This window comes from Phyllobates terribilis, unplaced genomic scaffold (assembly GCF_046119375.1).
Source record: "Phyllobates terribilis strain yellow unplaced genomic scaffold, ASM4611937v1 Scaffold_11__3_contigs__length_659146591, whole genome shotgun sequence".
Taxonomy (NCBI): domain Eukaryota; kingdom Metazoa; phylum Chordata; class Amphibia; order Anura; family Dendrobatidae; genus Phyllobates; species Phyllobates terribilis.
The window spans coordinates 112,334,189-112,356,925 of NW_027362771.1; the positions used below are offsets into that span (position 1 = coordinate 112,334,189).

General features: G+C 44.4%; 1 long non-coding RNA gene across 1 annotated transcript; it reads right to left on the minus strand.

Annotated features, from left to right (window-relative positions):
* Nucleotides 1-819: 819 nt before the first annotated feature.
* LOC141165699 (uncharacterized) lies at nt 820-13,360 on the minus strand. The gene is made up of 3 exons (XR_012251189.1): nt 13,216-13,360; nt 12,545-13,034; nt 820-2,277 (listed from the first exon to the last, which is right to left on the minus strand). It is a non-coding gene; the product is annotated as an uncharacterized lncRNA (long non-coding RNA).
* Between the last annotated feature and the right edge of the window lie 9,377 nt (nt 13,361-22,737).

The following is a 22,737-nucleotide window of genomic DNA, read 5'->3' on the forward strand; positions in this document are numbered from 1 at the left end:
ATTTTTAGAATGCACCATTCTCACAGGTATGACCATCTAAGGGAAACGGAAGACAGATCCTATGAAGTAGCTCTAATAGCAAGGGTGACGACTTACCAAAATGATGTAAAATCATGTAATACACAAGTCATGTCAGAGTTGATGCAATATGAGAAAACAGAAACAGGTGCGGCCAGTGATCAATAAAGGAGAGTACAGAAATTTATAATGTTCAGACACCTTAGCAATCTATATAAACCTACTGCAACCATGAAGGAGCAATGGGATCAAAAAGTATAATAATAAAATATCAATTTTATTGAGAACATATTAAGATAAATAATACATGATAGAAAGGCTACAGACACTAAAATATCATCCGCACACAGAGTAGCATTGACAGAAGAAACAATAGTAAAGCCATACATCCCAAAATAGCAGTCATGTTACAATAATCGCAATGCAAGTTATATGTAGCATATGTTAGGATAGGGTAACTTTATGTCACTACACACAAAATAATACAAAGAAATATCTATGTAGTAGACCATTACTATGTACAGATGATCCAAGAACCTAAATTATTGTATGATATGATGGTAGGATAATTGTATCGTTAGAAAAATATACAGAAAAGACTGCTAGATGTTGATTAGCAACGCCCAGGTGGTAATGCAAATATAATATAAAAGGGTCACACTAAGCTACTACCACAGTATATGTTGCATGTGGCCCAGGTAGGAGTAAGGCTATAAACTCCGATGCATATCACTATTCACACTGGTGGACCATAGGTATATCATATAAAATACTGGACATCATAATTCATTATCTGTGGACATGATGGAAGGGATGAATAGGCTGCTAACACCTCGACGCGCATTTCACCGCCACTTGCGGTTTCGCCAGGAGGTACCTTAACAATCTAATATGAATTAGATAAGCTTGTTCCTGAGGTCAAATATTAGAGTGCTTAGTAGGTTTAAATTATCAGTCGTTTGAGTACAAACCCACTGCTGTATAGAATTTAGTGAACTATTGCATGTACATTTTTTCTCAACCAAAAATATATCTCAACATAAGTGCTGTTCTTCCAGAGTTCATGGATCTTATGATTTTTATGCCATGGTAATCATCACTTTTTTAGTTTGCAGATAAATGGCCTATTAAGTAACCACTTTATCATCAAACATAAATCCTATATATTTAAGGCAACCTAGAGTAAATTGGCTATTTATGAACAGAACACATTCATGTTCATGATTGTTGGTCATGGGCAGCACGGTGGCTCAGTGGTTAGCATTGCAGTCTTGCAGCACTGGGGTCTTGGGTTCAAATCCCACCAAGAACAACATCTGCAAGGAGTTGGTATGTTCTCCCTGTGTTTGTGTAGGTTTCCTCTGGGTCCCGCTTTCTTCCTTCACTCCAAAGACCTACTGATAGGGAATGTAGATTGTGAGCCCTGGGGACAGTGCCAATATTGTCTGTGAAGCGCTGAGGAATTAATGGCGAAATATAAGTGAGTAAAATAAATAAATTGTTTAACAAACCTAAAATAGTTCACCGTTGATTCATGGTGAGATGATGCATTGTTCTGTGTGGTCTGAATCATGGTTTGGTAGGTAACAGAGATTGAAATAGGAAAGAGTTACATGCAATAATCTTGTCATAGGCCAACTTACTGTGCTTCTGCTCAGTGGGTTGGAAAAGCGGTAATCTCATGACTTCCCACTGGAGACTAGAGAGTTTTGAACTGTTTACATAGTTTTCCCTGTTGTAGACATTTCTGTTGACCGGTTACCTTTGCCCTTAATGCTTGCACTCAATGTCACCTACCCAGAGGGGGCATAACAAGCTACCCAATTCGGAACGACTTTGTGAACTTTTGTCCAGTTGCCTAAGTATGTGGAGGTTTCACCAATTTAAGATACACCAGGTAACTGCTCTCCTCCAAATGAAAGATGTCCGAGTGCATGCAGAGAAGCTAATTATCCAAATCTGCTATTCTGGTTGAAAAATTTCACTCAGAGACTGAACCACGCAACTGGCATACTTTATTACGTAGACATGTTGTTAAATAATATTCTCCTTCTAAGTGGGATTAGTAAAATTCCTTGCTTTTTCTGATAACTCGGCACACTGAAATTTGTTCATCATGTATCTTTTGGCCTTAGTAACGCCTTAGGAATTCCGATGGGAGGGGGTGAGTTTGTCTCTCAGCGCCATCTTTGCCAACTCGACATGAATCTCTCTGTTATCAGCCATGCACATGCATACCTCATTCCCAGGAAATCATTTCTACAATAAGAATAGAAACTGTTAGTTATATATTCATTAACTATTAACATAATCCATGTGCATATACACATTTGCATACATACATACACATAGATTATTCCATCATCCCTATATTAATTCACACTGATTAGGTAATCTATTAAAAGAAACTAATTGATTTTCTATAATATATATATTTTACCTTGACAGACCCCCCCCCTAAAATCAATTATTTGCTTTTAATATCCATATGCTAAAAATCAGAGGGGGAGAAGAATTGACCCTACGTTAAGGCTATTCTGGAATCCTACGATGTGACGGGCGCTCCGTCCCTTTTGGACGGACCCACCGACGTTCCTAAATCTAACTCATACGAAGACCTACAGGAAAGGGATGGAGACCCTAAAAGATCTAGTGACTGGGTAATCGAGGGCCACCCCTAACACAGAAATATGGATATTAACTTTACAAACTCATTTACTTCCGGTAATCTTTCTGGTACAGCAGGGGAACTGTTTGTTCATAGATTTTGAGAGCCTTAGTAACTTTCCCTGTGGGGCCGGTATTGTCTGGGATATAAGTACAACAATGCTCACCTATCATTTTGCATACCCCTCCTTTTTCTGCAAGTAACATATCCAGAGCTATTCACTTTTGGAAGGCCATGTTAGATGTGGGTGCTAGTTTGTCAGCTATCCTTTGTAAGGCATCTTTGGTGTAATTGACAAATCTTTGTTGGTTGTAATATATGTAATTTATCCAATCTACGTTCTTGTCAACGGTTATTATGGGTATTATGGACTCAAATCCCACCTTCACTTGGTCTCGGTCCTTGAATTCGTCTGGCACCCCTCTAAGCACTCCGAAAACATCAATATACAGTATATACAGTATATGGGTCAAAACTGCCTTTGGGGTTAAATTCTCTCTTGTCCCTGTATATAACTGCAAACGCAGCCTTTATTTCCTTTTTGGACTCCTGGGACTCAGATATAAGGTAAACAGACATTATCGCTTTAGTTAAGGCACATTTCCCAGTCCATTTGCCCTCCAGTCTAATCCTAATCTTCATGTCACCACATTCAAGGAAGTGTTGTACCAGAAAACTGGAATATCATTCTCTTTGGTAATAATTCCTTGGAATGCACGTGTTACCATAACAAAGGCTTCCCCCCAGCTACTGTCATCAGAAAAAGGAACATTAGGGTTGTTGGTCTGAGACCGCCTTATTGCAATGGGATGCGTGGAACCATGATGTTCGGCCTTCGACCTTCACAGCCGTAGGTAGGGCCCTTCAAATCTGGCATCCAGTGTGCCTCGCACGTGATTCTTTATCCAAACAAAATCTCCAGGCTGGATGCTGTAAGTACCTGGTTCAAGATCTGAGTCTGGCATAGAAGAGTACACTGTAGCATGTGTTAGTTTTAACTCTTTAGCAAGTCGACAACAAAATTCACAAGCTTATCATTCCCTGAACTAAGCTGCCGTGGGTAATATCGACCCATTCTAGGTGGCCCCCCAAACAAGATCTCATATGGTGTGAGCCCTGTGGGTTGTCTCGGGGTATTTCGGACAGAGCATAGGGCAATAGGCAGCACCTCCAGCCATGGAAGTGAAAATTCTTTACTGGCTTTAAGAATTTTGTTTTTCAAAATGCCATTCATCCTTTCAACTTTGCCGCTACTTTGAGGATGATAAGGAGTATGCAGGCCCAAATACGCCCCAATCATCTCCCAGATTGATTTGGTAACTTCTGCAGTGAAGCAGGGTCCTTGATCACTTTCAATCACTTCTGGAATCCCGAATCTGCAGATAAGTTCTGCCAGAAACCTTTTCACTGTAGTGCTAGCCGTCATGTTGGCTACTGGGTATGCTTCTGTCCAGCCGGAAAACATATCCATCACCACCATAACATATTCATATCTTCCACTCATGGGTAATTGCATATGATCAATTTGGATTCTCTGGAAAGGATACTGTGACTTTGCCAGTTTCTTCTTTGGCACATGTTCTGTTCTTCCGGGATTACAAGTGTTACAATTCTCACAGCTCCTAGTATAGTTTGTAGCAAGAGCTGAGATCTCGGGTGAAATATAGAGTTTACTGATAGCTGAAATCATCTGATTCTTCCCTCTATGTACCTTTCCATGAGCCCACTGAACCACTGCAGGATACATTGCTCTTGGCAGACATATTCTTCTTCCCACTCTCCAGATTCCGTCATTACAAAACGTTCCTCCCCGTCCGATCCATCCTTGTTTTTCTTCTTGTTACCGCATTCTGCCGGTCCACTAAAGTCCTGTGTGCCGGATTCTCTTCCAGTCTTAGCTCCTCTTCATCTTCCTCCTCTTCTTCTTCCAACCCCAAATTTCTCATTCTCGTTTCTTCCTCATCCCCTCATTGTCTCTGACTTCTGGTGAGCACAAACACCTCCGTACCCCCTGACACCTCCGCTTCCTCTGGAAATATTGGTTCCATAGCTGCTGCTTTTTCTGTAATGTCAGCCAGATGATTCCCCTTGGCTTCCTCCGAATTCAGTTTCCCATGAGCCTTAATTTTGATCACAGCCACTTGCCTAGGTAACTTCAGAGCTTCTAGCAGACTTCTCCCTGCCGCTGCATTCCAGATTGGAGCTCCACTGGCTTTCTTGTAGCCCCTCAGGGCCCATATCAGGCCAAAGTCGTGGGCAATCCCGAATCCGTATCTCGAGTCCCTGTAGATATGGGATACTTGACTCTCTGCGCACTTGCAGGCTTCGGTCAGAGCATACAATTCGGCCTCCTGAGCTGACATATACTGTAAGATGGCAGTGGTCCAGCAGAAACAACCATTGGTGGGGACACCACTGCATATCCGGTATGGTAAGTTCCATATTCATCTACGTATCTGGACCCATCAGTATACAGTATCAGACCCGCTACAGGCAGTGGCTGCTCAGAGACAGTAGGCAGGTGAGAGGTTTCTGCCTTCATGACCTCAAGGCAATCATGGTCACTTGAATCAGGGTATTCATGGTCTTCTGAGGACTCCCCTAAGTCTTCATAGCTGTTCTCCCTTGACAGAGGAAGCAGAGTGGAGGGATTCAAGACAGTACATCGCCGAAGAACTACTGTATATTTTCTTGTAAAAGGAGCTCACATTGGATTCTGACACGACGTTGCATAGATAGATGGTTGTGCTGGTTTTGTTCAAGGATAGCTTTCAAATCATAAGGGGGCAGTATAGTTGTAGGATGGCCAAGTACAACATCTGCTGTTCTGTGGAGGAGTTTTGTAGCTGCCAGCACAGCTTTGAGACATGTTGGAGCTGTTTGCGCCACTGGATCCAATTTACTGGAATAATATCCGATGGGTCTCATGTGGCCTCCATGTTTTTTGTGCCAGAACTCCTGAGGCATGGCCACATGCTTCAGAGACAAATAGAAACAATGGAAATTCATAGTTGGGAATCCCCAGTGTAGGGGCTGAAATGATGAGTTCTTTCAACTGGTCCATTGCATCTTCAGCTTCTTGGTCAAAATGCATGTCAAGCTCAGAAGAGTGGACCCGATCATATAGAGGTTGCATGAGAACTGACGCGTTAGGGATCCACTGCCTGCAGTATGTGACCATTCCCAGGAAAGCTTGGAGTTGTTTGACAGTTCTCGGGTACGGGATGTCACGGATGGCAGTTTTCCACTCTTCAGTGAGATGCTTGGTACCTTGGGATAAGCAATGACCCAAAAACACAACTTTGGTACAACACCATTGTAGCTTTCGCAGAGTAACTTTGTATCCGATGGTGGCCAGAAATTGGAGCAAAGGATAGCTGAACCTGTGGCAAGTTTGGTCGTCAGGACAACAGAGGAGTAGATCATCGACATATTGTATCAATGTGACTTCAGGGTTCTCACTCTTTCAGGGTTGGAGACAGGTAGTTAAGGCCAGTGTGAAGTGATGAGGGGAGTTCTGAGCTCCTTGAGGCATAACGGTCCAGGTGTACTGTACTCCTCTGTGTGTAAAAGCAAAAAGATGCTGACAGTCTGGATGCAGTGGCACACTGAAGAAGGCTTTGCCAAGCCGATTATTGTAAAATGTGTTGCCTCTGGGGGAATTTTTGTGGATTTGGCACCACTGGGGTCTCTAGGATTGTAACTGCATTCACAGCTCTCAGATATTGCATCATCCTGAATTTATCCGGTTCTCCTCTTGCAGTTTTCTTCTTCACTGGAAACAATGGAGTATTAGCAGGAGAAACACAGGGAATTAATGCTCCTTTCTTGAGTAATTCTTGGATCTGGGCATCTAATGATGCTTCTTGGGCTGCTTTCAGTGGGTACTGTGGGAGTCTGGGAATCCGTGCACCTTCTTTCAGGAAAACTTTGGACTGGCGGGACAGGCAGCCGGCCTAAATCATCAGGACCTTGAGACCACAGTTCAGGTGGTATGCGATCAAGATAATGCTGTGGTATGGCGGTTGTTGCAAATTGGATGACACACAAGGGGAGGACATGTACCTTTGTTTGTTCCTCTAATGATAACGGAGTAGAGACATCTAGATGCATTCCATTCTCATCATATGATATCTGAGCATTTAACTTCTGGAGTAGATCTGCTCCCAACAAATTAAGTGGGCAGGTTTCTGAAACGAGCAATCTGGCCAGCAGCTTCTGTTCTTTCCCAATAGGCAATGGAAATGTTACTTGGGATGAGTGTGGTTTTCCATCCACTCCCACACATGAAAGGAAATCATCAGATATAAGCGATTCATAGGGTAAATCTCTTGACCGTATTAATGATCTGGCTGCACCTGTGTCTACTAGAGAAGGTAAAGTTCTGTCCTCTACATCAATTTTGACAGTAATTCTGGTCTTCCACTGCAAACCGACGTGGTGGGTCCCTGTTATTTTGGTACATCTGTTGTGGTGGCTGGTCTCGGTAATTCTGCACAGGTTCTCTTGGCATTGTCTCATACTCTCTCTGTGGTCGCTGCCATGATGGCTGTCTATACTCTTGGCAGGAGTACTGTGGATTCCCTTGGTAGCGTGAAGAATCTCTTCTTTCAAATTGTGGGTTGTAGGAGAGTGGCATTGAGCCATAGAAAGGATCCCCTCTATTCTCTGGACATTCTCTTCTGAAATGACCTAGTTGGTTACAACAGTGACAGATTGGTTCCCTTAGTCTTAAACTCGGTCCTCTGTACATTTGTTGAGGACCCATCCATCGTGGGGGTGAGCGGTATTGTTGTTGTGGGTATCCTTGGGGATATGGCAGCTGTTCTTGTTGATTATCTGCAGGTTGATAGACTGCTAGAGCAGCTGGAGCAGGAGCTGGAACAGGAGTCTGTGCAGGTGCTGGAGCAGGCTCTGGAGCAGATCTTGGAGCAGGCCTTGGTATAGCATTCAATTGTTTCTCTATAGCTTTAGCAATGAGGAGTACCTTTCGCGGGGGCACGTCCACATATTCTGGTCTGGAGTTTGCAAGCTTTGCTGAGATTTCCTCTCTGAGTCATCTACCAAATGAAGTGACTGGCAGATTCTGTTGGATCCTCTGACCTTCATCGAACCCTTGATCCTTGAACTGAGTATAGTTTCTGGTGAAAATTTTTTCGACATTCTCCCCTGATTCTTGAGTACAGTCCAATAGACTGGTAGATGAGTCTGTGAGCTGCTCCTTGGCCCATTGCTGAAGTTGTTGACAAAAAGCTCCTCCTGATTGGTAAGTCTCCTTGTCTGTCACTTGGCTGTCATTCAGAGCTACTTGAATTATTGGCCAGAAGGCATCTCCTGCTTTAATGTTAGTGATTTCATGAAGATCTTTCCAAGTGGTTGAATAAGTTTGCTGAATTTGTCTGATTCTTCTGTTCAACGCCATAGGGTGTCTGTCTGGGTCAGGTAGTTGACTAATCACTTGATTAACTTGTGAGGGTGTGAATGTCACATATCTATTATGGTGATCTGGCACTGGAGATTCTGACTGAGAAGATGTTGAGGGAGATACCGGCAACATAGCAACAGGTGGTGGGCTTGTTTGTCCAGGAAATAGTTCATTTGGGTTATCTTCTGAGGTCATCTGGCGGCTGAGTGGGTCTGATCTAGCTGTGGCACTTTCCACAGCTCGGGTGAGAATTTGAGATTTATGATAGTCATTGCTGATTAGTCTTATTTCCTCCAACATAGTTAATCCTCTATACTCCCGTATAGCTTGGACTATTGCTTGGGCACAGGCTTGCATAGGAAATCCATACATTCCAGAACTTATAGCAGGAAGAGCAATAGAAGTAAGTGTGACGCTCGCAGCCCTGCCCTGGGAAGATGGGGTACTCGGAGCCGGGTCCGATGTTGAGGGGGGGATGCAGCCGTGGCCTGGACCCGTTCCGTGCCCAGGGCCGTCACATTAAAAAGGATGTAAGGGCTTTCAGGGTTGAGTGGTATTTGTCGACTATGCCACCTGTGGTGTCTGGTGAAGGGCCACCAGCGCCACTACAGTCCGCTGAGGCCTGGTGTTGTGTCGGCTAAAGTTCTCACTACTCCCCACAGGCGGAGCAAGGCCTCAGGGCAGGCAAGGCAGGATGAAGGGGGGGTAGTGTTAGCGCGGGGAGTACGGGCACCGCGTCGCGTGGTATGACGCGTAATAAACAGTCCAGAGGCCATAGGGGTGAACTTCCAAGGCTTTACTCACTCAGATGTATTAGCGGGAAGGCGACTCCCTACTCCTCGTGGAGTCCTGCGGCCACCAGGGACGGGGGTCCGACTAACTCCAAGGAAGTCCAGTGTTCGGTAGCGACCCTATACCAGAGTGTTCCTGCACTACAGACTTCACCCTTTCCCGTCTGTGCGTGTGTAGATAGGCCGGGTCTCCCTCTGAGCTCCTCTCAGGTGTAGGGCTCGGGTGGCAATTCCTAACCCGGCTTTCCCGTCCTGGACGTAGAGTACGAGGTCGGGTATCGGGGGTCGGTACCCCTCTTGCAGCCGGAATCCCTCTGAATAGATCAGGTAGGCAAGGACAGGTGGCGTGCTCCGCTCCGTGTGCATCCTCCCCGGGACCCATTTTCTAGGGAGCCACACTCTAAAGCTCCCGGGCCCTCTTGATCCTGGTACTCGGCCGGGTTGAGACATTCCTTATCTGCAACCTACCACTCGTCCCATAGATCGGGGTACGAGGGCTGTGTCCCATGCCGGTGCAGGCCCACACAGGATCTGCGCTCCCGGAGGGAAGTCACATACACACAGTATTTTGACAGCACAGTGACAGCCGACAGACTAGCAAGGGCTAGACTGATGGACCACAGAAGAACCAACTAACAAGGACAGAAGGACCGAAGGACCAAGATCAAAGATGGCATTCTATTAAATATGAAATTAGAAGTGTAACTAACTAACTGTTCCTCCACCCACACCCACTAACTGGTTCCTACCACTTTGTGTTCCCCAGTCTCCCTGTAACCAGGGGAGCAGCACCTAGTGCATACTAGCTCCCTCTGGTGGAATGTGGTGTTGGATGCAAAAGGCTAGGTCACTACCATCACACCGGCCTTACCTCAGAGGAGGAACACCACACTCCATTAAAGAAGTGCAGCATTCCTGTGGCGGTCGAACCCTCAGGGGCGCCACATTCCCCCCTAGTAAAACACAGCACGTCCGCGGGCTGCAAAGGAAGCAACACCCAGGAAAATTTCTTTTTATATAACAAGTAAAACTATCATCCCTTTATGGGAGGCACATTTCTTGTAACGTTGCATAGCAAGATACATAATATAAAAGTACAAAAATATAAAAGTGCAAGAGTACAAAATTATAAAAGTATAGAACATAAATTAAGACAAGAGACTTTAGACAATGGCAGCAGACTGTTTAGAAGTAGCGACGGTCAGTTCAGTAGCAAGAGGGACCTGCCCTAAACCCTCTACGTGGGCCCTGGGGTGGCTGCAGGGCATGAAGATCCGGAGCTGGACCCCCACACAAGCCACTCCAGACAGGTTTTGCTTCTGAGGTCTGAGGTAGAAAGAAAGGCACGGTTTTGCATAAAACCAATAGGGAGCACCTAAATAGATGCATAACTATATACAATGCACAGTCCGCTGCCTGCCATAGTCCGCAGGGACCAAAGTCTCTGCAAACAAGAAAAAAAACACAAAAATAGCAGCAATCAACTAAACTTTAAACAACAACAACAGCAGCCGGGGGCTACTTTAGACTTCAGGCTTTCGTCTTGGGAAAGGCTCATTCCTCCCGACGGAGGCTAGCCGGTCACCTGAGGCTGAGGGCAGGGTGGCGTCGCTCCCAGACACTTTGTGGACATCCAGGGCGTACCACCCACGCTCCCCCTGGTGGCGAGTGAAAGTCACTGAATCGCCCGGGAGAAGGTTCCGACCGGGGTGCCCCTTTTTAAGGCGTGGCTCGACGTCCCCTCGGATGACGAACACATCGTCCTGGAACAGGGGACACCGGATAAACCCCCACCCCGCCTCATGGTGAAATCGGACGATCTGGCCTTCGTACCGGGGACTGGGACGGGTGGCCTCCTCCTGACGCGCCCGAATCTTTGCAGCCTTGGTCCTGACCTCGAGGCACTCGCAGTGCTGCTCCCGCCTTTGTTGCTCCCTTGCAAGTTGAAAGATCTGGTTGCTGCACCACTGGCTCCTCCTTCGCGCTTCCAATCGGGTCTCCCGTGGGAAACCCATTAGGTCGCCCCCCTGGTTTTCCCAGGTCCACTCCTCGGCCTCGGGCCAGGTTACCACTGGTGCAGGTAGCGGGGTGAGAACGGGTTGCTGCGAGTCCTCGATTGACGCGGACCAGTCCGGGTTGGAGCCGGTAGCCTCCTCCGCAGCTTCAGGCACCTCCGTTTCAGAGCTTGGGCGGCACCGCAGGTCCCCACCGACGGCTGCCGATTGCAGCTCAGGAGCTAGCGCTTGCTCCCAGGTGACCGCGTGGGGGACTATGTTCTCCGCCATGAGGTCCAGGATAGTCTCTGTTGGCTCTGCAGCCGGGGCAGGGGTTGCACACTCACCCGCCGCGAGGTCACCCTCGACCTCTGTCTCCGAGTCGACTGGTCCTGGAACCTCTACTCCTCGGCGGCGGTCTCGGATATGCTGCAGCATCTCCTCTTTCCGTGGCCGCCTCCTGGACCTCTTTCTGTCTCCTTGCGAGTCCCGGAGCTTCCATGTGGAGAAACTCAATATCTCCCGGAGTTAACACGCCGCCGCCTTGCTCTCTGCCGGGTGAAGGGCCTGAACCGGGTTCAGTAGTTGCATGGTCTTGCTCCCCAGAGATATCCATGTCTGCCTCCGTTGACTGCCAAGCTCCGATTGACTTGGCCGCACCTCGTTGCTTTTCTTCTTCTCCCTCCTCTTTCGGGGCGGTTCCAGAGCGGAATGCTGACAGGCCCGCCTTCGTTCAGCCCATCCAGTTTGACGGGCATTACCCCGCGGACAGTCTCTGATGGAAGGGGCAGTCCACAGTTTTGGCGCCAAGAAGTGCAGCATTCCTGTCGCGGTCGAACCCTCAGGGGCGCCACATAAGGTTCCTTGTTCCAGCATAGTTCAGATTATTGTTGATTGTAGCTCTAAGTTGTGTCACACACTGATCATGATGATCTTTATCATACACGTTCCGGGTGTAGTGTGTATTGCGGCCTGTATTCCAGGTGCGCAAAGATGGCCGCCACTGGAAGGAAGCACACTACAGGAAGGGTGCTCCAAGATGGCCACCACCAAAGGGACATCTGGTCAGAGGCCGGAGGTGATGCAATGGGTGTAGCAACATGGCCGCTGCAGGAAGGGTTGGAACTTTGGGCAGACATAGGTATAACAGATGAGGATGGGGCTTGGGTAGTAGGGGGTGCGCCTCCTGGACGGGGCGCGTGACATGCAACACAATAATCTGCTGACAATGGATTCTGCTGGCCACAGTTAGAACATACCCAACAATTCATTGCACCACCATTATAGGGCGGTGGCGGAGGCATGGTGGGGAGGGGGGGGACAGTGTGAGGTCTGGGATGTGGTGCCCCGCATGCAAGACAAGTATCTCTATTATCAGGATTCTGCTGACTGCAATTTGTACAGGTCTATCCCCCCCGTCCGCCATTTTCGGGCGGCAGCTGGAGAGCAGTATCTTTGTAATACGCATAACATGTCTTATGTTATTGTCTGTATTTTCTTCCTCCACCCACCCTTCTTTTGACAAATTCTCTGCTGTTCTATACCGAGCCAAAGCTGTACCTAAGGGCCAATCTAGACACCACAAACTCACCAGAGACTGCTCAAAATATGAGTAAGCACTACGGATTTATTACATCTGCAGACTTACCGTATTCAGTGATGAGAGTTGATCAGGCTCTCGCTGATGATGGGCACCCCGAGAATTAGTATCTCCTCGAGTGTGATATGAGTCATGGCACCATTTGTGGAGGCTTCACCAATTTAAGATACACCAGATAACTGCTCTCCTCCAAATTAAAGATGTCTGAGTGCATGCAGAGAAGCTAATTAACCAAATCTGCTAATCTGGTTGAAAAACTTCACTCAGAGACTAAACCACGCAAATGGCATACTTTATTACGTAGACATGGGGTTTAATAGTATTCTCCTTCTAGGTGGGATTAGTAAAATTCCTTGCTTTTTCTGATAACTCGGCACACTGAAATTTGTTCATCCAAGTATCTTTTGGCCTTAGTAACGCCTTAGGAATTCCGATGGGAGGGGGTGAGTTTGTCTCTCAGCGCAATCTTTGCCAACTCGACATGAATCTCTCTGTTATCAGCCATGCACATGCATACGTCATTCCTAGGAAATCATTTCTACAATAAGAATAGAAACTGTTAGTTATATATTCATTGACTATTAACATAATCCATGTGCATATACACATTTGCATACATACATACACATAGATTATTCCATCATCCCTATATTAATTCACACTGATTAGGTAATCTATTAAAAGAAACTAATTGATTTTCTATAATATATATATTTTACCTTGACAAGTATAGTAGTAATAACTTCTTAGAGTTTGGAAATTCAGACTTGACACAGTCCTCTTTTTTGCCACCATTGAGTCTAATTTAACAGAAATTTCTCTACTTGTTGCTGTTGTACTTTGCACATTTCTGGTGCCTGCCTCCTGTCTATTTTGCTTTTCAGGCTCAGCACTATATACTGACCTCACTTGCCCTGTCTGTCAATTGAGTAGAGTATATATTTGCCCTTCTGTTCAGCTGTTATATTGTTTGGGCTTTTACTTGTTTTGGCCTTTATACATTGCGCCCTATCTTAGCATGTAGGAAGGAATCTTATATATTTCACAATGTCATAAAGTTAAAGCTATATCGAAGATTAGATATTTGTCTGGTCAGTTTACAGAATAGGAATATTCAAGATTCTTGGAATTATATTTTGACACTCACTATGGATAGTACATGTTTTTGCAGACAATGCTTTTTCATAGTCGGGCTATATAAGACAGTGGACAGAGACATCAGACATGCTTCTTTATAAACACAGTCTACATTAACAAAAGGCCAAATACTGCAAACCTTTGCAAATATCCTTTATTTTCTTTTTCATCTGGTTTGCTTCCTTCTCCTTAGAAAAACATTTCCTGGGGATTTTATTATTATTCATTTTGACACATTTCAGTAGGAAAAAAATATTTTTTAAAATGCAACTGAATTAGTGTCTGGTATTTGCTTTAATGACATGAAATATTTGTTTCTACAGAACATGAACATTTTGTGAAATACGTTAAACGTTTATTTAATGCAATACTGGGCAGAAACACCGTCTTTATGTTGATTCAGTTGGGACACAGTTCATCCCCTCTGAAGTTCAGGACAAAGTTTTTATATAAGTCACACAAACATCATCACAATCAGATCATTTAGTTGTGGTAAAGATTATCAAAACATACTATATGTAATTTTTCTTGTATACAGGAAAAAAAAATTAGCATTGCATTTGCATTTGTATAAATGTTATAATTTGTTCTAAGCTTAGGATACATATTCACTTTTTATAGTGCTAATGATCGATATTTAACTATTGAGTGACAACTTCTGACAACTCAGGTAGGATTCCTTTGGAAGGCAACTGTAGCTACATAGTTAAAATCAATAGTGGTACAAAGAGTTCAAGTGTAGTCCTAGTTTTAAACAACGTTCAATGGTGCAACATGCTGTTTATTTCTTATTGAAAAATAGTAGCCGCCAGACATGATCAAAGTTTTTGAAATTCGAATTCATGAAATTCAGTGAATTTTTTTAATTAGATTTGCAGTGAAAGAATTCACCAAAAATCGCTACAACTCTAATTGCCCTGAAAAGATTTGTATAAGGCTATGTGCCCACGATGCAGAAATGCTCAAGATTTTTTCCTGAGCGTTTTTGCATCTCCCTGGCAGAAAAAACCGCATGTGGATTGTACATGCGTTTTCCTGCCAGGGACATGCGGAAGTGAAGCGTTCTTCACATGCATTTTCGCATGCGGGTTGACAAGAGCTTTCCAAGCGATTTTAGCATCACTTGGAAAGTGCTTGTCAACTTGGTCACACTATATAATCCATGCAAACGGCATGGATTTATATAGTGTGACCGAGAGAAGGTCAAAAAATAAAAAATAAATCTATACTTACCCTCTGATGGCCCCCGGTGTCTTGTTTCGCTCCGTTCTCCCTTGCTGGCAGCGGTACACTGAAGGACCTGCCGACATCAGAGTCTCGTGACCCGTCACATGACTATGACATCAGCGCAGGTCCTTCAGTCCATCGCGAACTGCCGGCGTGCGAGGAGGAGCGCACCGTGGGCCGCCAGAAGGTAAGTACATATTTATTTTTTATTTTATTCTTTTTTTTACAGATACTATGCTACCCGGGTCTGGAGGAGAGTCTCCTCTTCTCTAGACCTGGGTACCATCCGCACATTAGAACGCATGGAATGCGCATCTACATATACAGTGATGCGTAATCCATGCGTTCTAATGCAAGTCAATGGCGGAAAAAAACGCAGCACTACCAATTATTTTGCGGAAGTGCTGCATTTTTTTCCGCAATGATAATCCGCAGCGGAAATTTCCGCAGCATGTTCACAGCACATGCGGAATATCATTGGGGAACATGGCAGGCCTTCTACCATGCGTTTTAGAGGTAACATCATCCTGCTGTGACTAAGACGAGAGATATGCCATATATTCCATAATGCCCTCAGTTTCTTTGCTAATATACATTTGCAGGATGCAAAGAATGCCAATTGTGACCTGCATTTGATAGTACTACTGCCCTGACTGCTGGTGGCAATTGAAGTAGTGCTACTGCTGTTGCAGCTAGCAGCTCCTACATTCCTAGCCATGTTTTTTTTAAAAATTTTACACTATACTGTCCATTGCTATTACTACATTTTTTTTTACCAGGCATTTTGTACAACACTATAATTAACTTATGACAATTTTTTCAACTCCAATTCAACCCTTGACTAAATCAAAAAGAGAGCCCCAAAATTAGAGAGCCCAAATGACCACAGTTTTTTTTACAAAACAATATTACTTTATTTAAACATTTATTACATAATTAAAACATCATAGTGCTACACAAGGAGGACACTGCTAGCTCCAATGTTCTTTTAATCGCAGTCGGACATGATTAGGGTACATGTAAAATATATATTTTTTATAGATACTTACCTCAGACCACTGCTTCTCAATCCTATTTAGATTAAAGTGACAAGTGCATAGTGCAAAAAGAATTTTTGGTCAATTCCTTGTTGGATCCATAAAATATCCGTCCAACATTAGTGCATAAGGAGTATTTATATATTTATATGGCCGATATAAGCCTAACTAAAAAATAGAGTGGCCCTAAAGTGGTGAGTCCCCTTTGGGTACCTGTCCCTATACTACCCATATATATAAAGCCTTCTAATAGGTAATTGTCCGTACTTACATATAGGAGAGTGGGAGTAATGCCCGTGTCCTCGCGCCCCTACTCGCGTTTTGCCCTCGCTTCGTCGGGGGGCATGTTTTAGGGTGAGCAGACATTGCCTTATATCAGGTGCATTGTCCAATAGTGATGTCCGGTCTCATATCCGGCCTGGTATGCGGGATAGCTTCCGGAATGTGATGGCATTGCAAGCCCCTGTGGGCGCATGCGTCACCACACGTCACATCCTGTGGGACACTTCCGCCCGCCGACAGTGGAACGCAAGCATGCCACTGCTGCTAAGCAGCGGTGCACACGCTGATGCGCCCTGCGTCAGCGGGCGAAAAGTCCGGAGTGACAGCAGCACGCATGCGCACTAGGGAACGAAGGAGATTATAGAGATGGACGGTAAGTATAATAAAGGAAGTCCTACAATATTCAAATACAGATATATTCCTCATTATAATGGCAGATACAACTAGGGAGGATCATATAGGAGTTACTACTGTTTCTATTGTCATTCATAAATTATCCCATTAATACCAAGCAGTGTAAAACAAGTTCACAACTGGAGAGGGGGACACATTCCACCCCATATGGAGTGGCTATGTGTGATATGGAAGATCTTAACTATGATCCAGCAGCAGCATACATTCACATGCCATATGGACATATGAATGCATGATGCCGCCAGGGGCACAGAATACCCCATATTTGATATACATATCTCCCAGGCACGTAATACCTTTACGGCCATAAAAGACGTGCATTTATAGGCTAGAAAGTTAATCCTTAAGAGATTCCATGAAAAAAACAACATGGGTTTAAAACTTGATACAGAAGAGGAAAAAGCAGCAATAGCTATTTTACAATCCTTAGCCAAGGAATCGGGCCCCCTGTGTGATGATAGCACTACGGTAAGTGCATTTCCCATGTACCTCTGTAATAAATCAAAAAAATTTCCCAGCATAACATCTGGTTCTTCGGTGGATACATTTGTTAAGTTAGTCTCAGCAGATGTGGAGAAGTTAGGCCAAAAGAAGTTAGCAAAAGTTGGCGGACAGGAAGAATTAGCGCTAAAAGAAATGCAATCTTGGAGTGACGTTGTTTTTAAAATGGCGGACAAAAGAGGAAATTTGGTTATATGGCCCTGCGAGCTTTATGAAAAGCAAGCTTACAAATTATTACTGGATAAGAACGGTTATAAAAAACTATCTTGTAACCCACTCCTTAGATTCCAGCAGGAACTAGTAGATATACTACAAAAAGCCTTTGAAAACAGCGTCATTCCCAAGAAATTTATAGATAAAATAGCTACAATGAGACCGAAGCTTCCAACCTTTTATTTGATCCCTAAATTACATAAACATTTGACAGATCCCCCTGGATGTCCCATAATGTCGGGTAACGGTGGTCTGTGCGAAACAGTATGCCAGATGATTGATTATTTCCTAAAACCGATTGTTTCGACTCTACTGTCCTATATTCAGGACACTACATCGGCATTGAGACGACTTGACTTGTTGGAATTCGTTCTAAAACACAACTGCTTCATATTTAATGAGCAGATCTACGTCCAAACACAAGGGACAGCTATGGGGGCAGCATGTGCCCCCTCATATGCTAATCTCTTTATGGGAGCATGGAAGAGGGAGGTCCTACAATACGCTCCAGTTGTGGGCTCAGATACAGCCCACAACTGGATGAGATATATAGATGATGTACTCTTCGTGTGGGGTGGCACATGTGAGGAGCTTGAAGCTCTTATGATGAACCTAAACAAAAATAATGTCAACATAAAATTAACATATACCAGTGGTTTACATGTGAATTTTCTTGGTATCGATCTACAGGTAACCACAGATGGACTGATCATCACATATATTTTTCGGAAACTGACCTCGACCAATTCCATCTTACATGCCAGCTCCTTGCATCTGCCCTCAACCATTCAGAGCATACCAACTAGTCAATATCTTAGAGCTAAAAGGATCTGTTCTACGGAAGAAAACTTCGAAACTCAAGCTGCTGACCTATATATGAGATTTAGAGATAGAGGGTATGGACATAGAACCATTAGACGAGGGTATAATAGGGCCAAGAATACTACAAGAGATAATCTGTTATATAACAACAATCTAGCAAAAAAAAGAGAAACATCTGACAAGGCCAGATTGATTACCCCTTTTAATAAACAGTGGAAGGAATTTAACAATATTATTCATAGGCACTGGAGAGTCCTTCAAATGGACCCTATTTTGGGACGAGTAATTGGGGACAAACCTAGCATTACTGCTAAAAGATCTAAAAACCTAAAGGACTTACTGGCTCGGAGCCACTACTCAAAAGAAAAAATGAGGAAAGATTCTTTCAGAAACCATATTAAAGGCTCTTGTCCTTGCGGACATTGCAAGGCATGCTCTAACGTAGTCAAAAATAAAACTTTTTTAACTCAGAGGAAACCAGAGAATTTACAATTAACAGCTTCTTGACATGCTCCTCCAAAGGAGTGATCTATTTGGCAGAATGCCCTTGCCAAAAACTATACGTTGGCATGACTACCCGAGAACTCAGAGTTAGAGTACGTGAGCACATAAAAGACATTGAAAAATCGAAGGGGGCAGTGTTATGATAGGCTACAAGCACTAAGGAAAGACAGGAGATCTGTCCCTACAATAGAACTAAGCTAGATCCCTACGATGTAACGGGGAACCTGATCCTGCGATCAGACCCGCTAAAGTCCTCAGCTAGTCTGAACGAAGACCTATAGATGTGAGGGAGGGATCCCTACAAAAACTAGGGACTGGGAGAAAGATGGACACCTCCTAGCAGAAATTGTAGCAGTAAAAAGACAAATAAACAACATAGAACATAGAGGTCAAAAGACCTAGCTAAACTGAATGAGAAAGGTTACAAAGCACCTGGCTAGCTTAAGAGTAGAAATTACAATGAAGTCCAGCATGGCCAGAAGGGCGGAGCAGGATAAAATAGGCAAAAAAGGTCATGTGACCAGTAAAATAGAAAAAACCTAACAGGAGAGTTCTAACAGTACCCCCTCTTCTATGAGGATCCTCCGGATCCCCTAGGCCCAGGCTTATCAGAAAACCTCTTGTGAAACGCTCTGACAAGTCTGGAAGCAGAAACATCATCCGCCCTCACCCATGAGTTATCCTCGGGACCGAAACCCTTCCAAGCGACAAGATACTGCAAACTCCCCCTATACCGTCTAGAATTAAGGATGCGGGAAATTTCATATTCCCCGTCCTCCACCACCGGAAAATCTCTCCTCCTCAGGCGCAGCCGATACCAATTTGGAGAATGACCCAAAAGACGGATGTCTCCCAGAACAACAAAAAAAAGGCGAACACCCAGCAGAAGAGGATGTATGGTTGTTAAGAGCAAATTCAGCAAGCGGCAGAAACTCAGACCACCCCTCCTGATTGTCTGCCACAAAACAACGCAAGAACTGCTCAACATCCTGATTCTTCCTTTCTGTCTGGCCATTAGACTCAGGATGATATCCAGATGAAAACGACAAATGAACTCCCAACCTGTCACAAAAGGCACGCCAAAAACGAGCCACGAACTGAGGTCCCCTATCAGAAACAATGTCAGTAGGAACACCATGGAGTCTGACAATTTCCTTGACAAAGGCCTTAGCGAGTGTCTTAGCGCAGGGCAGTTTGATGAAGGGAACCAAGTGACACATCTTGCTAAAACGGTCCACGACCACCCAGATGACCGTGAAACCCTCAGAGGAGGGAAAGTCAGTAATAAAGTCCATAGCCAGATGTGTCCAAGGTGCTCTAGGAACCTCCAGAGGGCAAAGCAACCCCGCAGCAGGAGTATGAGAAGACTTAGATCTAGCACACACAGTACATTGACGCACCCATTTAATGACTTCCTTCTGCCATCCAGGCCACCAAAAACTGCGACCCACAAGTCTCTTGGTCTCAGAAATTCCTGGAAGACCTGCCAACCGAGACTCATGACACTCAACAAACAAATCTCTCCTAAAGGTCCTAGGCACAAACAACCTCCCATGGGGAGTGTTAGATGGGGCATTCTCCTGTGCTTTAAGAATCTCACCTTCCAAAACGGAGTCCAAAGCAGCAATCACAGCACCTTCTTGTAAAATGCTCTCCTCCTCCTCAGCACCGACCATGGGAGAAAAGCTGCGAGACAACGCATCAGCTTTAACATTCTTGGTACCAGGGATGTAAGTAACGGAAAAATTAAACCACAAAAAAAAAAGTGCCCACCTAGCCTGACGGGCATTCAAGCGCTTGGCAGCATCAAGATAGATCAGATTTTTATGATCAGTGAAAGCCTGAATGGGAAATTCAGCACCTTCCAAGAGATGACGCCAGTGTTCAAATGCGAGTTTAATAGCCAGCAATTCCCGATTACCAATATCGTAATTAAGTTCAGTCTCAGAAAATTTTTTTGAAAAAAAAGCACAGGGATGTACTCCATCCTTGTTTTCCTGAGACAACACCTCACCGACTCCCACAGAAGAAGCATCAACCTCAACCAAAAATGGCTTAGTCACATCAGGCTGCATAAGGATGGGGGCAGAGCTGAACCTCTCCTTTAGAAACACAAATGCTTCAATGGCCTCAGTAGTCCACTGAACCGTATTAGCACCTTTCCTGGTGAGATCGGTCAGTGGTTTAACAATAATAGAAAAATTTTTCATGAATTTTCTGTAATAATTGGCGAAACCCAAAAACCTCTGTATCGATTTGAAACCAATAGGCCTAGGCCATTCCTGCACAGCTTGAACTTTCACCGGGTCCATCTCAAAGTCCTCGCTGGAGATAATGTAGCCCAAAAAACTAATTCTCTGTACAGCGAACTCACATTTCTCTAGCTTAGCAAAAAGAGAATTGTCAATTAATAACTGTAATACCTCACGTACGCTCCGCCAATGAGACTCCAGATCAGGCGAATAAATCAAAATGTCATCCAAATACACAACCACATTTTTGCCGATCAAAGGTCTAAGGATGTCATTAATAAGATTCTGAAAAAATGCTGGTGCATTGGTAAGACCAAAAAGGCATAACCAGATTCTCAAAATGACCCACAGGAGTGTTAAAAGCAGTCTTCCATTCATCACCCTCCTTCATGCGCAACAAATTGTATGTCCCCCGGAGATCAATTTTAGAGAACCACTTGGCCCCCACTATCTGGTTAAACAAATCAGGAATCAATGGCAGTGGGTTGGGATTGCGTACAGTAATTTTATTAATCTCGCGAAAGTCCAGACAAGGACGTAAACCGCCGTCCTTTTTTTTAACAAAAAAAAATCCAACAGCCACAGGTGACTTAGAGGGTCTGATGTCACCGGCGGCCAAGCTCGTCTGTATGTATTCCTCTAAAGCCTTTCTCTCAGGAATAGTAAGATTAAATAAACGACGACTTTTAGGAAGAGTCGCTCCAGGGACAAATTCAATGGTACAATCATAGTCTCTATGGGGAGGCAAAATTTGCGATTCCTCCTCAGAAAAAACTTTCCAAAAATCCTGAATAGGTACAGGTAATTCCCCTTTATCCACAGCAGCAATGCGCCCGTTACAACACTTGTCATAACATTTAGGGCTCCAGGACTTAATTTCATTAGGAGACCAATCCAGTACAGGATTGTGCCATTTTAACCAGGGTAACCCCAAAATTACTGGAGAAGGCAAATTATTTAATACTACCAAATCCAAATTTTCTTGGTGAATACCATTAATAGTGAGGGGAAATTCATAAACCTTGTGAGTAACACATTTCAAGGGAGAGCCATCGACAGAAACCACGGCAATAGGGGATGACAAAGGTTTTGGTTTTAATTTAACTTTTTCCAAGAATCCCCCATCAATCACATTCAGAGTAGAACCACAATCCACAAATACCCGAAATTCAATTAATTCTTCCTGAGCTGCAGTAGTAGCAGAAAGAAATACCCCCTTAGTGTTTAAACAGGCTATACGGGCGTAACTGACCTTTTTTTTTTTCTTTGTTCATATGAAGCACACAGTTCTTAATGAAATGGTCAGATTTTCCGCAATAAAAGCACAAACCTTCAGAAAACCTGCGGTCTTTTTCCTGAGAGCGGGGTGACATCGCCCCAATCTCCATCGGCTCTCCAATGTCAGTACAGACCCTCTCAAGACTAGGAGCTGACATGGCGAAGGATTTACTCTCATTAACCCTTGCACGCAGTCTCCTGTCTACCCGTATAGCTAATTGCATTGCCTCCTGCAAGTCTCCAGGTGTAGGATAAGCAATAAGCAGATCCTTAACCCTTTCACCTAGCCCAGCAAGAAACAAACTTTTCAGAGCTGAATCGTTCCACCCCACCTGAGCAGACCACCGACGGAAGTGAGTACAATAATTTTCCACATTACCTGATCCCTGCCTCAAAAGTCTCAATTCAGTCTCAGCTGATGAGTTACGATCAGGATCATCATACAACAACCCCAAAGCAGAAAAAAAACTATCCACTGATCTAAAGCACGGATCACTAGGTTGGAGAGAAAAGGCCCATCCCTGAAGTTCTTTGCGCAAAAGTGACATTATGAACCCTATGCGCTGTGATTCAT